Here is a 14,616-nt window from a genome sequence, read left to right as displayed (position 1 = left end):
ATATACTTTATGGCCGCACTTTTGCCAGCCGCAGGAGAAAGAAACGCAGCCGCGCGAGGACGACCGAGGCTCCTGCGGCTGGGATCGATCCTCGTTCGATTGGCGAACGACTCGCGCGGACGACGGCCGGAAGACGCGTTCGTTGCACCGTCCACGGCGAATTATGATCCCTGGCCCTTGTTTCCGGCTTCGTGCTGCGCTCGATCGAGCTTGTTCGTCGTTTAGTCGCGCCAACGACAGGATCTCGCGATTTTCCTTCGCGATAATTGGCACCGCGCGATTTTCAGAGCGATGTGAGTTAATAGAAGAGAGAATCGTAGAAACGGAATTAATGTGACGATAATGTATACAGGTTAAGAATAGGGACAAGATGGATCGCTGTAACCCCACACGAGTAATTAAGATTCAAGTTAGGTTGGATCAAAGAAAAACAACGATGCATAGTCAACAACGGATCCATCGTAGAGTGTCTCGATGGAGTTTCTCGTCCAGTTTCTTCGAAGGAATGAACGTCAAAATAAACGCGCTAGAGCATTTGCATCGAAGACGACCGCGAGATTATTACGCATGCAGATTACCTGTCCGTTCATCGGCCACGGTGGCTCTCGTTTCTTCCTTTTGCCTGTTCCTCCGATTACATTCTGGATCCGGACTCTGGATTATTCGAACATGAATTTTGTAAATATCCCTAACAGCCTGCATTAGGATACCTTTTTTACGGATAAGATTAGAATAACGAGAGATAAAAGACGAACGCGATCGAAGGGTACAAAATAAGAATTGAATGTTGCTACATAATTTGAATTTATTGTCGAATAATAAAAGGTATAGTTAGAAGTTTCCTGTGGAACACGATCGTTCTCATTATTTAAACGAAACATCCAACACTTTTCTTACGTTCTCGCAAACATGGAAATAATAAGGGCTACAAATTTCGAGATCACTGTAAATTAAACAGTGCTTGTGCATACGATCCACAAGAATTTCCTCGCGAACAGTGAATCATCCTATTTGAAACAAGATCATCGGAAGCGAAAGATTAAACTCTGCTTTCGAAGAACTCGAGAACGACAGCCACGCCAACCGAAACCCCACGTTGGACCACACCGCGCGAGACTAAGCAAAACCAGCGAACATCCTTCCGACCCCGTAACCCAACTTCCCAAAAGAACCAGACCAGAGACCATCCATAAGAACCAGCTCAATTTCCGCCGATTAATATCACCGCCACCCTCTCGTGAATCGTCAAAATCGATGGACCGTGAACCGCCACGATTTATCATCGAAGGACACGAGCGGAACCGCGCAGGATAGACGCGAGGGGGAGAAGACGATGGCGGATGCAGTAGTCGATGCAAGCAGGATAAAAAGGGGGAGAAACGTATGAAATTCTCTGCTGTCTTCTATGTACAACCATTTCTCGATACTTAATGTATAATAAAATAAATCAGCTAGAAAATAGCTCGTCCTTTATATTTTCAATGTTAGAATTATATTAATTTGTAGTAGAGCTTCGTTTATTCTGAAGAAATTTCACCGACAATGAGTGGTAGGTTAACTAAATCCACCGCTGGGCTCGTCTTACCTAATCTACCGCCAGACTCCCCTTACCTAATCTGCTGTCGGACTCCTGTTACCCAATCTACTGGCGGACTCCTCTTACCTAATCCACTGCTAATTGTCACTCCAACATGGACCGCTACAAACACAGTGGAAGGAGTAAAATTCCTACTGCTACGTGCTACAGCTTATCCACCAATGTGTCTAAATAAATAGAGTTTCATTATACCGACAAATATCGCACGTGTGTTATATTTGCTCCCTTTTTCCAAGCCCATCGTGGCCATCGACACTCGCAATGCGACCGTAGATATCACCTCGATAGTTAGTCGCTGTGCTAATTAATTTTGCGATGGTAGACACAGAATCGACTGCTTATTGTACTGAACAGTGACTCGTCACTTTTGCGTCCACCGTGGATCAAGAGTTTACGACGGACACTCGTAATTACTCGCGTGTACTCGCGAAGAGTTATATTCTGAGGGTCGTAAAGGGTTGACGAGTCTTCGAGTGGCCCGTGCAAATATGCACGAAGGTAGAACGCCGCTTCTGCGCGAGTTTCGTCGCGTGAACGCGTCACAGGGTGCCATGGAGAACGGGGGATGAAGGTAAGCAACTGCGATGGATTGGACGAGGGGTTGCGACAGAAGTTCGGAGAGCGTTAAACGCTTCTGATGGAGTTGGGTTGATTAATCCTTTGAGTTCTTAATGAAGTCGAGATGCACGGCCGCTGCGCGAGGCTTCAGAGTCCCCGGTTTTTACTGCTCTTCTAATGGAAATTGTTGAAACTTTTTAATGAAACTTCTTCGAAACATATTTCCAGATGCCATTACATGGGAACGAGTGTTTTTAATGGCTTCTTCGTCCCGTATATTTTACGCGAAACGATCAAACGAGTCTCCTCCCAGTTCACCGTCTACTAATCACCTGACAATAACAATGCCACGATAAATAACGTAAATAATAGGTAAGCGTATCTAATTCCCTTCTGTTCACCTCCACGCGCACTCCAAGCGTTGTTATCTCATCATCTGAATGCATCGACTAAATTCCTCGGAGAACAATCATCTATTCAATGCGATGCCTACCTATAATTGCTATCAAGACGTTTGCACACGGATTTACAGCTATTTGCTTTAGATAAAAGTAAAAACGAACGCGTAGATCGCAGCCCTAAGCAACTCGCGTCTCCCGTTTCCGTCGTAAAAGTTCAGAGTCGGTTAATTCGACCGATGATGTTCAAAAAGGGAGGAGAACCAGACAGACGTCAGAGGGACAGAAAAGAATTTACGTTTCGAGTTCTAGGTACTAGCGACGATTATTTTTAGCCGAATGAATTACGACTTATCCCCGAGACGAGGCGGTTCGTTTATTCTTCGGGCAATGAAAAAGCGGGGGACGACCAAAGGGTGAAACGGGACGAAAGTAGGTATTACCAGTCACGAGCGGACTTCCGTTCTTCCTAGGAACGCGTCGATGACTCTGTCCCTTTTATGAATACCCTTTCTCCTCCTTTTTTCTCAACACTATCCCTGCTTGCCTCGTTTCGACGCGAATATATGTGGCGTTCGTTGCGAAAGCGAGATTCGCGTCTGCGAGAAGCACGGGTTTATCCCAATTTCGGTTCTCCTCGAAACGGTTTAGGACCTGGTGAGGTTTCGCCAAGTTTCGTTGGTCTGTTTAAAACGGTGACGCAGGTCTGACGTGTGAAAGAGTCGCGAACGATAAAGTTGCTGGGCTTCAAAAGGAAGAATATAAATAGCTGATGGTCGTAGAGATGGGATTTCGCATTGGAAGGATTGAAAATTCTGCTTGGTTCTTTGACGTTCGTTTTAAGTAGCGAGAAAATATTTTTCTGTTATAAATAGTCGAGAATTGAATTATATATAGACGTTTCTTCACGAGTTTGCCTCGTAAAGGATCTCATGCTTTAATGAACAATGAAATGATTTTAGTGGGTAATCCTCCAATTAACACAGGCAATTATCTCGTAATGCGTGCAGATGAATAAAGCATGGCATTCCGCCGAGTAGATTTATTAAAAAAAAACACACACACACACAAAGAATTCTATATGGCCAAATCATCGTGAGAAACGTAATCTTCCCACTATTATTATTCCCTCTGATAATTTCTCAAACGGGAGAAAAAACATTCCACGGAATCAAGATTAAATAGCTAGGGTGTTGTATAATTTCAGCTAAACACGAATAACCTAACTCAATTTAAACTTGAACGTGATTCCTTAAACTCGGTGAGCAGGCATCGGTTCGTCCGATTAAATCAATCGTACGTTACTCCACGGTAGTAAACCAGCGATAAATCAAATCTGTATCGAGACGATAACGCAACGTATCTTTAGAACGTAGCCAAGAATAATTCAAGACAAATCTGTAACGAATCACGAAACGTATCTCCAAGTCTTTATCAAAAACCATGCCTCGCAACATTTATCTACATCCTTCCCTGATTCGCAAATCAGAAGAATCTAAAGGAATACCATTTTTCTAATTACACGGTAAGCTCTGTTAAAAACGACTGACTCGCAGCGAATGCTGGAGATTTCCCAACGAGAATGTCTACAGATTCTGCAGGATCTCGACTGAACGCGGACGATAAAAGAGGGGAAGAGAGGAAGCGGTGATCGTTGGAAGTTGTGGAAATTTCATACATACCCGGGGAACGATAATGAACGTTACGTGAACTTTCAATTACAGGACGTCCAGGAGCGCGGAACCCCGGGTAGGCCTGCGCGCATCGCGAACGGATTGCTGTCGGTCTATTGGCTTCCTAAACACGTCGGTACTAATGATTTACCCATCTTCGCGGCGGCTTGCACGATATTCCCTCCGTAATAAGAGCCGTGTTCTTCCGCGATGCGCGCGCCAAGGTAAAGAGGACTCTCTCTCCCTCTCTCTCTCTCTGGGTGTATCGACTCGTTACCAGGAACGCTAATGAATCGTTTATCGAGGATAAACGTTGCCAGGCCGCGTGCAAGATGCTCCCCCTCGGGATCCCAGGAAACGCTGACGTAACAGCCCGGATCGTAACACGATCGGAATAATTGAAAAGAAGTTTCGGAATCTGCTCGTGCGTGGAAACGCGGCGTTCGATCGAGGCCTCGCGATCCCCCCAATGATCGGAGGAAATTAAGTTCAACGGTTTACGGTGACCCGGCGGTTTATCAGGAATTACCGCAGACCTCGCGAAGGTATTCGTCCAGTTTCTCCTATCCGACGCCGTTTCATTTGTATTCCACGCGAATCCCCCCGCCCCCTCTGATTTACGTGATTTAAACGGTCGCACACGCGAGGGAACCGCTTGGCACGAGGGGGGACCGCTCGTAAATCAATATCGCTGATTGATCAAAGAGCCACAGGTAATTAGAGTCCCTGATTACCACTGAGGAGAGGCTATTATTCGCGGGGAGGCTACGGGCGAACACGCCGCGAAACGCACCGATCAAAGTGCGATCCGAGAGATAACCGAATGACTCAGAGAGGATCGCTTATCTCGCGTAAAGCTGGCAGGAGTAATGATAGTTCCACTGCGGCTCTGCGTCAGCTTATTATTACAGTGGGTATCGCGGGTACGTCGACGTGGAGTTCCTTTTCCAGGTAGTCCATAACACGCCGACGCGGCGTCCAGACGCTGCTACCGAGTAGAAGAAAAAAAGTTCACCAGCAATGGCTCTACCTTGTCTCTCTCTATCTGCCTGCTTCACCTCTGCCTCTCTATCTTTCTCTATTTTTCTCAGTGTCCCTCTATCCTTCTGTCTCTCCGCGTCCTCTTATCTCTCTCTCTCTCGTAATACTGTTCGTTCACCCGACCTTCGCAAGGTCACAGAGCTAGGATAAAAAAAAGTCGAGAGGAGGCGGAGGAGGGAGAAGTCGCGGAGAGGGGTTTCGCGAAGGAAGAGGAAGAGGCAGGGTCTAATCAACGCCCGGAGTCATGCTCCAGAGAACACTGCAGGAAGGAAAGGCGGAAAGAGGGAGAGAGAGAGAGAGGTAGAGGTTGCCCTGGAGCGGGAAACGAGCGGAGAAGAGAGACCACTTCAGGTACAATGCAGGAGAAGACGCGGTGGACGAGGTGCGAGCTTCGAGAGGGAAGCGTCGACGTGTTGGATCAGGAAATAGCCGGCACTTGGGTTACGAATTACGTAGTTAGAGAGCATCAGCTAAATTGTGGAGTTTAATCATCGCGCCAGTTCGAGGGCAACTTTTTCGGGTCGCGGGTGATGAAGTTACGCGGTTGGAGAACACGGGAAAAATTTCACGAGTTAATGAACTTAGCGATGGTACCTTCAGTTTTTTGGGTCAGAGGTTACCACCGCGTTATGTAGTTACAGGGGATGGGGAGAAGCGATGGGAGTTCGTGAGTTTCAGGATGGTAATTTCAGTTTTCTGGGTTAATCAGTGCCATATCTGTAATGAATATAAGCTTAAATATCGAACCACTAGGGACTGCTTCTTTAAATATATAATCATCCATTGGCGTTGATTCTTCGATAAATAGAACGAAAGATGGCCACTAACCAAACGAATCGTAGCTAAAGAAAAAAAAAAAAGAATCGATCTAGTTACATATTGTCGCGTGGAGGTCCGCGTTGGACTCGTGACGATCGAAGCAACGCGCGCAGTATCCGGTGAAACCCGTTTTCGTCGATCCGCCGCGTATCGAGAGAACCCTTTCGACCTCCTCCGCTTCACCTCGCGACGCCGTATCGCGGCGATGCTGCTGCGTGTCGCGCGATGTTGGGTTAAAAATAACACCTCGCCGGATATTTATAGCGATCGGGGAGAGGTGTGGTGGGGAGGTGGAGCGGAAACGTTTGAAAAAGGAGGAGCGCGTCCGGTAGAGGCGGGCGGAGGAGAGTGAAAAAGAGGAAAAGGAGTTGAATAGGGTGCGCGTCGAGGAGATCGGAGACGATATCTGTCGCGCGAACAGCCGCAGAGCGGGATGAAAATCGAGGGAAGAGGAATGAAGAGAGACGCGAGCGAGCTACCTGCGCTGTGCGATCGACGTAAATGAAGGAAGAGGAGGGTGGGCTGTGTGGAGATTGTGCGAGGCGTTCAGTCGATCGTTTTCGACTGTCGCAAATTTATACGGTTGCTCGATTTTGTCGAATGACCAACAAGTTCGATCAGGAGATTCTACAAACAGGAAACGAAACTTTTAACACCCTCCTCAGTTCCATTATAAGACAAAACTATTTTAACGATATCACGATCAATTACTTATCGCCATTTTTAGTTCAACTGACTTTCGCTACGATTCTTGCAAGAGATATACGAACGATCTGTTATTCAATCTTTATTAGGAATACCTCCGAAGCTCTAAATCAAGATTTCATACCTTCCGAGAACATTATTTCTCACCTCCGCTAAGCAAGTTGCATCTCGACAGATTAATGCTATCCAGCGTACTCTACTTGCAACGAATTAACCACAGCCCAACTCCTCTACAAATCATCGTTCCTCCTTCAGACCTACCGCGTACAATACTAAAAACCAAAACCACCCCGTCGTCTTGGCTCTTAGTAACCCCGGCTCAACTAGCACCACCATAATTCCTAGCTCCACGAAGCAGCGTGGCCTATCCCGCCTAACAGATCGAAGAAATATAACGTGCCGCGAATAATCGAACGGTCGTACATCCAGTTGGACGTTCGCAAGAAGAACCCACTAGGTTGCAAGAGAAATTTAGACCCGACAAATCAAAAACGCTCGTCGCGCAACCTTGCGAAAGCTGGTGGGAAAGAAAAGAAAAAAAGGAAGAAGGGGTGGTTCGAGCGGAGCGATGCGACGCGTTAGACGAACCCACCTCCGCAAGGGGGCAACAGAGACGAGGCGAGCACGAGCGAACGCGGCGAGGGCTAAAGACGGTGAGAGCCGCGATGGTGGAAGGAGCGAAAGAGGAACGGGTGCAATGCGCCTCGAGGCGAGGTGGCCTTGACGTGGGCCGACCGGCGAGGGCAAGGACGACCGCCCTAGGGAGATCCTCCTCTTTTTATTCCCTTCCACCTTGACTGGCCGCCAGCATCGTCCTACTCGCGACGAGGACTCCCGGGCTGCAACCGCGCCCATCCATAAGTTCGCGTATATAACGACAAACGTTCCTGGTTACAATCGCGGAACGACTGCCAGCGATGCACGGGGATAGCCGCGTTTAGAGAGCCGTTTCGTAAGCCGGCTGGCTCCTCGATACTGCCCGATGTTACGTCCGTTCCACACGCTCGGTTGTATAATCTCGCCTGCTCGCTCGATGTAAGTAACGCCCGGCTGGAGTTTTGCGGTCTCGAGCCGTTGGCTTTTATTGCCCGGGGGTTAAGGAATCCGATATTGCGCGAATATCGCGATTCTTGAACGCACCAGAGTGCCAGTTCGGTACGAGAAACGCTCGATTTCTCTCGTGAAACGGAAATAACGTTAAATATCGAAAGTGTCCGTTTTTTCCAAGAACCACTCAAAAATTAAATATAAAGATGCGAATGAACCGTTTTTCGTGGATTGTAAAGTGTAACGATTTGCACCAGGCCCACGCGGAGCAAGTGATATACTGTACGACTCGTGAACCACTGAATGCGTCCTTAACGACTGATGTAATTTGTCAAAAGTGAAACCATTCGCTGACGCAAAAATTCAAAAACAAGACTTCTCTCCGTCTCTATACCTGTTATTCGATTATACTATCCTCGATGCATCGAAACAGTTCGCGTCGTCGTCGTCGTCGCCGTCGATCGCATTGAGATACAGATTTCTTGCGCGCTGGGGTGGTTAGCAGGTTGTCTGGAAAACGCGGGAAGCGCAGACAATCGATATCCTCGGTGGATCGGCGTACACCTCCTTCGCGGCGGACGCCTTTTGTCTAGGGGAACGGCGGCCTCGTTTCCACATCCCCCTTTCCACACACACCCTGTTACCCACCCCGCGCGCCCCGTCCTTCCTCCACCTCCGAGACAACGAGATCGTCCCTGAGAGCTGGCCGGCTCCAGAAGTCGTTGGAATAATTCATGACGTCGCGATCTCGCGCACGGGAATAGTTTATCGCGAGGGCGCCCAGGGGGAGCGAACAGGGGTGGAGAGAGGGGCCTGATCGGAAATTGATTCACGTAGCGATAACACGAGGGCTCCCTCGACTTTTCTCCGAGGGAGGAAAAGGTCAAGAGGAAAATTTCGGGAAACGACTACGGATGTTTCGTTCCTCTTTTTCACTGCGTGGCGAATTTGTAACACAGTAACGTTTTCCTATAATAACGATAAAGGATCGTGTCTCTATCACGTCTGATAATCGCAGCAGGTCGGACGGCTATTAAATATCACGAGTGATATCCGCAGAAAAATGTTGAGATCAGAAACAAAATAGCATATTCCTGAACGTATTCACGGGCGATCATGTATATATGAATGGAAGTGGCTCTATGGAACATCGAACCGCGCATCCTGATTAGAGCGGACGGGCGGCCGTTCGCGGCGCGGAATTTATCGCTGCCGCGTACGCAGATACGTAACGGCCGCGATGCGATATTTATCGCGCGTACACGCATTTAAACCGACAAGCAATCGACGATCTTTAGTTATTTATCGCGTCGTTACGAGACGTCGGGAGCCAGTTCTCGGCTCGGCTCATCCTCTCTTTAGAGGCGCGAGGGCGCGAGCGCTACATCCTCGCTTTACGATTTCCGTAGTCCGCGCCGAATGTTACGACACGGAGACCGGCTACGCGCGGCCAGACAGACCGACAAATCATCCTGAGCAACGATATCGCGGCTGTTGTCAGCGGACTCGTGTGCCTCGCTGCCGATTATACTGTGGATCACTTCGTCGCTAATTTATATTGGGGATAACGCGCGACACGCTCGGGTGGCTCTTCCTGCCGCTAAATGGAGCCACGGATGTCTTTATCGATCCTCCCGATGCAATTCGACGAGTAGCGTCAGTTCTGGACCACTTTTACTCTTCTAGCTGGTAACCAGACGTTTATATCTCCTCTTTTTTCTCTGTGCGCCATGCCATTTTTATATCGATTTACACACCAACGTAATACAACTACTCCTTCAAGTAAATATGAATTTCACTTGAAAAAAAAACGTTGAAATTCGGCAAAAAAGGGAACAAAAATGAGCAGAAACGGTTCCCTCGGAAACACGCAACAGCGACGCTGTTGGAGATGGTGGCGTGAAAGAAAGGGCCTCGCGGGTCCCGCGGCACCGGTGCGTGTAACCGTACACGGCGGAAAGCAAACCCGCGTGTTTGCCGGAGAGGAGAAAGAGCGCGACGGGCCGTGCAGCAAGGCGAGGCGGAAGAAAAGCTCGTGGCGCGTCCGCGAGGTCGGCAAATAAGCTTTATGCGAGGCGACTCGCATGGCAGAGGGCCGGCTTCGATAAAAGTAGCGGGTCCGCCGCCGTGGCTGCCCGGCCACGAAAGCGAGAACGAAATATCCACGCTGACATATTGACACAGGGGAGTCGTAATTCGCGCCTCGCCGGCAAACAGAGGGCTGCCTGTGGGCACGTACGCCCAGAGGGAGGAGGACCGTCGCGGCGGCGGCCTCGACGCCGATTTCGTCTCGCCCGCGACGGAGTGCGAACAGCCGGCGCAAATACTCGCCAGCTGGCACGGAGGACGAGCCGAGAAAGCGGACGCAAGGACCCCGCGTCGTTCTTTTTATCCTTGCTGCCTCGAGCGGTCATAGTTCGAGCCTTGCGAAAAGGACGCGCGAACGCATTGTGGGTCACGCGTTTCGTTGCTAACGCGAGACCACCCCCTTTTAGGGGTGGATAGTCTAATTTTTCAATAAAAATGCAACAAGTATTTCTATCGTTACGCGATGATTGGTGAGAAATGGAACATTGGAGCTGTTACCAGAGGACGGCTACCGCTGTGAAACGCGCGAGAAGAAGCTCCACGGCGGAATCCCTCCGGGAAACCGCACTAACGAACGATCAAGGGTTACGCACAGCCCGCTAATTATACTGCGGCGATTAAAAAGCTGCTATCTACCCGCGGCGCGCACGGCTATCGCGCGTTACACGCGGTTACAAGCGTGTACGGGCGTCTCGTTAGAAGCTTGTATACGTAACTAATTAGAAGTAATTACTACGCGTGACATACATTGGCCCACGGATTGGCCGAACGACGGGAAGGGAACGGCGAAAGAGGGCTGAGGGGTGCCCTCGCCTCGTGTTCGCCGCTAAGTGGCCGCGTAAAAGGGTTACATGCTCGCAACTAAGTATCAACGATAATGAGACCGTAAGAGCGGCGTTTAGATAAGGCGTAGCCGCGAAAAACCGGCGGGATAGAGAGCCGCGTCCTAGGAGGGAGCGCGGCGCAGGCTTTACCACGCGAGAAAAATCGATCGGAGTCTAATTAACTTCTCTTGTACAGTGATTTTAATAGAGACCTCGTCAGATCGACCAATAATTAGGCGCGTACGACATTCAACGGATAGCCGAACGGATAGCGGAGTTTATCAGCATGGAAGTAATTTAGATTAATCATTATAGATTCTAATTCGAAGTTTCAAAGATCGCGTCCAATTTGAGATCGTTCGTCTCGCGTGATTAACGCCTTCCTGCGTTTGGAGAAGCTTGCAGGACCCGTAGGCAACGATGAGGTTTTAGGTCGCAGAGATTACCTCCTATCAGAATGTACAAAATTGTTGCAGTTTCAGACGCGCGCGCGCCGCTCAATCTCGGCATCCAAGTGTATATTACAAGCCGCGCCTCCGACTGATCGAGCATCCCCCGCGCACCCTCCCTCCCACCGTCCGTGACCGGTCGCGGCATTAAAATAATTTAATTTAATACCCTGCAATTCCGCTTATTACCATTGCAACATCAATTTTAATAATAGCCCTCTCCACTCGGGGAGATTCTTCTACCCTCTCTCGTTCTCGGCCCTCCCGCGAGCGTCCGTCGTCGTCGTCGCGCCGCGTCTTCCCGCAGGCCGCTAGCTCATCGCTCGCGTTCGACGTCGCGTCCCTCCCCGGCGGCCTCGATCAGATTAGTCGAGTTACTCTCGAATTCGCGTGCCTTGAATCTGAATAATTTTGCAGTCGATGCGAGACGATGCGGTCGTCCGATCGACTCTCGAAGCGTCGCGCGCGCGGCGCCAAGCGTCTGCACGCTCGCCCTCGTTGATCGAATCAATTGCTCTCGAGTGGCGTAAATTCGAGTTAGGGATGCCGAGCGAACGCGAACTTGACGTCGAATCGCTCGTATTCAAGTAACGCGATCAATCTGAACGAGGCGTGTAATGCGCAACGCGACCTCTTTCAATTGTCCGTCCGACAGACGACCCTGTCGAGCTGAAACAGCGAACGAGACACGGACGAACTCTCGCGCGTTACCAGGATCAACCCTGCGAACGAGCGAGACGAATTCACTTGTTCCAAAGATGAAAAAATACCAGAAACTGAAGGGTAACCAACCCCTTTATATCTATAAAAAATTCTCCAACATGAATTCTCCAAATAAATTCATCAAAATCTGTCCACTTTAATTCCGACGTTAAACACCGTCGCAGAAGAACGAAACCAGCGCGTTACTTCCTCCCCAACCCTTCTTACTCGCCCAGCTCTCTCGCGTCAGCCGCGACGGTGATTCTTTTTTCCGGTCGCGGCGAACGCCTTAACCGGAAATGGAGCAAAAGCCGTTCATTAAGGCCGGTCCGCGGGTTTCCTGGGACCCGTCGGTACCGACGGGACGAGCAGGAACGTTGAATTACGCGGGGCACGAGGACCAAGCGGAGAGAACCAGATACCGGACGCGCATTTATATCGTCGCATTAAGCTCGCTCATCGCGATCTGCCGCCGCTTTGTCCACTCCGTTTGTACGCCAATTGCACGACGATTACGCGAGTACCAACAGCCGTACATAAATCGGCGGACACCGCTGAAAAAATCGGCGACTGCCGTAGATGGCCGGAAGGAATCGCGACCGGTAACGCTTCGTTCGCGTCGCTCATTTATCGAGTCGCTGCAGCCTCGGAATAGACACTCGCGTCGTTCTTCTACCCTTGATATCGATTCATTGCGATTCGAGCGTGCATGCTGATGCGTTTCACGCATCGTAGTCGCAGGTTCGTGCTTTTTGAAGTTACGCGAGTGGAATATTTAATTATTTATTGATCGAACGTATCCATCAGCGGGATAAGAAACGGTACGTGGAATTTAATGAAATTTCGCAATGCTAGTTGGAGAGATATTATGAAACGTACAAATTTACTGTTTCGTACGAGGCTCGATTAGAGTTATGCGTTTCGAATTCACCTCGGACACGCGCGAGATTCATCTCGATGTTGGAATCCGCGGGGAATGACAAACAAGCATAGCTTCTAGCCGACTCTATCAAAACTTCGACTCGCGATACTAATACAAGCAATTTATGTCCGCATTCCTCGAATCGCGTACATCCGACTCTCGGCTTGTCCCCCATTTTCAACTCCGCGAGCATCGGCTATTTATGCTCGTCATTAGCGGGGCAACAGGTTGCCTTCGATCTTTCCGCAAAAAACATCATTTCCCTTCGAGCATCAACTTCGAAGAACAAATAGTACGCGTCGAGACGCGAATGAGATACATTAGAATAATGATTAGAGGAATCCAAGGAAACGATCCGTGCAATTTGTACACGCTTCGCTCTTACGATCTGTACACTTTGCGAATTTATCGCGAGAGAAACAATTTCTAGAGAACAATCTATGACACCCTTTATAAAGATCGCGAAAGTTATAAGAATACGAATCAAATAGAGGAGCAGCGAAATTTATATTAAAATTCTTCTTTTTCGAAAATACAAAAAACATAGGATCGAAATGAAAGACGTAACTTTCAGTCGAAGCCAAAACCGTAAATCCTAAGACGATCTTTAGATACCTCGACTTCAACAAATCTTTTCGCCCAGCTGAAACGCCACGGAATACGCAACACATACGACGAAACGAAAAAGGAAATAAAGGAAACCGCTCGCACAGAGAATGTCCGACAAACTGCTCGCAACCCAGCGAGAAGCTAAGCCCATAGCTCTGCTGACACACAAATCGCTCTCCGGAGGCATCCCTCGGGGTCTCCCTCGTAACCGAGAACTTCTCACGTCCATCGAAAAGCGCACGTCTCGACGGGAACGTTTCGGCTGAAACATTGATTTCGCAGACACGCCTCGAGCTGCGCCACGGAGAAAGAGAACATTCTTACATGCCTTTCACCGGCCACTAGCGATGGGGACGACTGCGCTGCAAACAAGTTCGAACGATTCGCGAAACACTCGACGAAGGTGCAACGATGCGAAATCGGGATACAGAAAATTTCGATGGAACTTGGTCTCTCGCTTTGAAACTTGAAAACAGTACTTTCGAATGTAATCGCAATTCTGATCAAGTAGAACAGTTTACGAGCACGTTAACCAAACTCCTCTACAATTTACTACACGGACTCGTTTAATTTTCTGCTTGCTACTCGAATGAAGTCAATGTACACGTTCTGATATCCACTTGATATCTTTCAATTTCAACCAGCTTATAAATACACTTTCGAATCGTGAGATACGAAACCAGTTTCCATAATCCGACTACTTTTCAGCTACACGCAACGAACTCTGGATTATCGCGCTGTGATATCATCGCATGTGATTTTCGTATTCGATCAGACTTTCGCGTGTTTAAAGCATACGCAAAGTTTCGCGTGCAAATTCGTCCGAGCTCCTTTCAAGTATCCTATTCAACTTCCTATTGTACGCGTAAGATGACAACAAGAAGAATCGAACAAAAATTGAAGTTAAACAAAATACAAGATTTTCTATTAGAATAAGCCAAACACCAAAAGTGTTCCAATTTCCAATCGAATCTCATACCTCGACTACCGTGCTAACTCGAGCACGCGAGCGCGCGCCTAACTCGAACCCATCCCTACGCGAGGATCGAGAAACACTCACCCGGTTATAACCGTGGGCTCGTAGGTACACGAGAGCTTACCAGCCACGGCCACTCTGCATGCCTACATAAATTTACTGGCACGTCAGTACGTGTTAGCATTATTACGCGTGTCGAGGGAATACC

At 48.8% G+C, this 14,616-nt stretch overlaps 2 protein-coding genes across 8 annotated transcripts in view; both read right to left on the bottom strand.

Annotated features, from left to right (window-relative positions):
• Positions 1–14,616, bottom strand: part of LOC143426348 (telomerase-binding protein EST1A) — a 116,292-nt gene that overhangs the window by 61,014 nt on the left and 40,662 nt on the right. The gene's annotated exons all lie outside the window — the stretch shown is intronic.
• The window catches only part of LOC143426346 (uncharacterized), a 130,181-nt gene continuing 126,226 nt past the window's right edge, over positions 10,662–14,616 (bottom strand). Inside the window, exon 11 of the mRNA XM_076899742.1 lies at positions 10,662–10,673. The gene's annotated coding sequence lies outside the window, so the exon portion shown is untranslated. The remainder of the gene's footprint in view (positions 10,674–14,616) is intronic.

This window comes from Xylocopa sonorina, chromosome 8 (genome assembly GCF_050948175.1).
Source record: "Xylocopa sonorina isolate GNS202 chromosome 8, iyXylSono1_principal, whole genome shotgun sequence".
Classification (NCBI taxonomy): domain Eukaryota; kingdom Metazoa; phylum Arthropoda; class Insecta; order Hymenoptera; family Apidae; genus Xylocopa; species Xylocopa sonorina.
The sequence above is the reverse complement of the archived record's forward strand: the minus strand, read 5'-3'. Positions and strand labels throughout refer to the sequence as shown.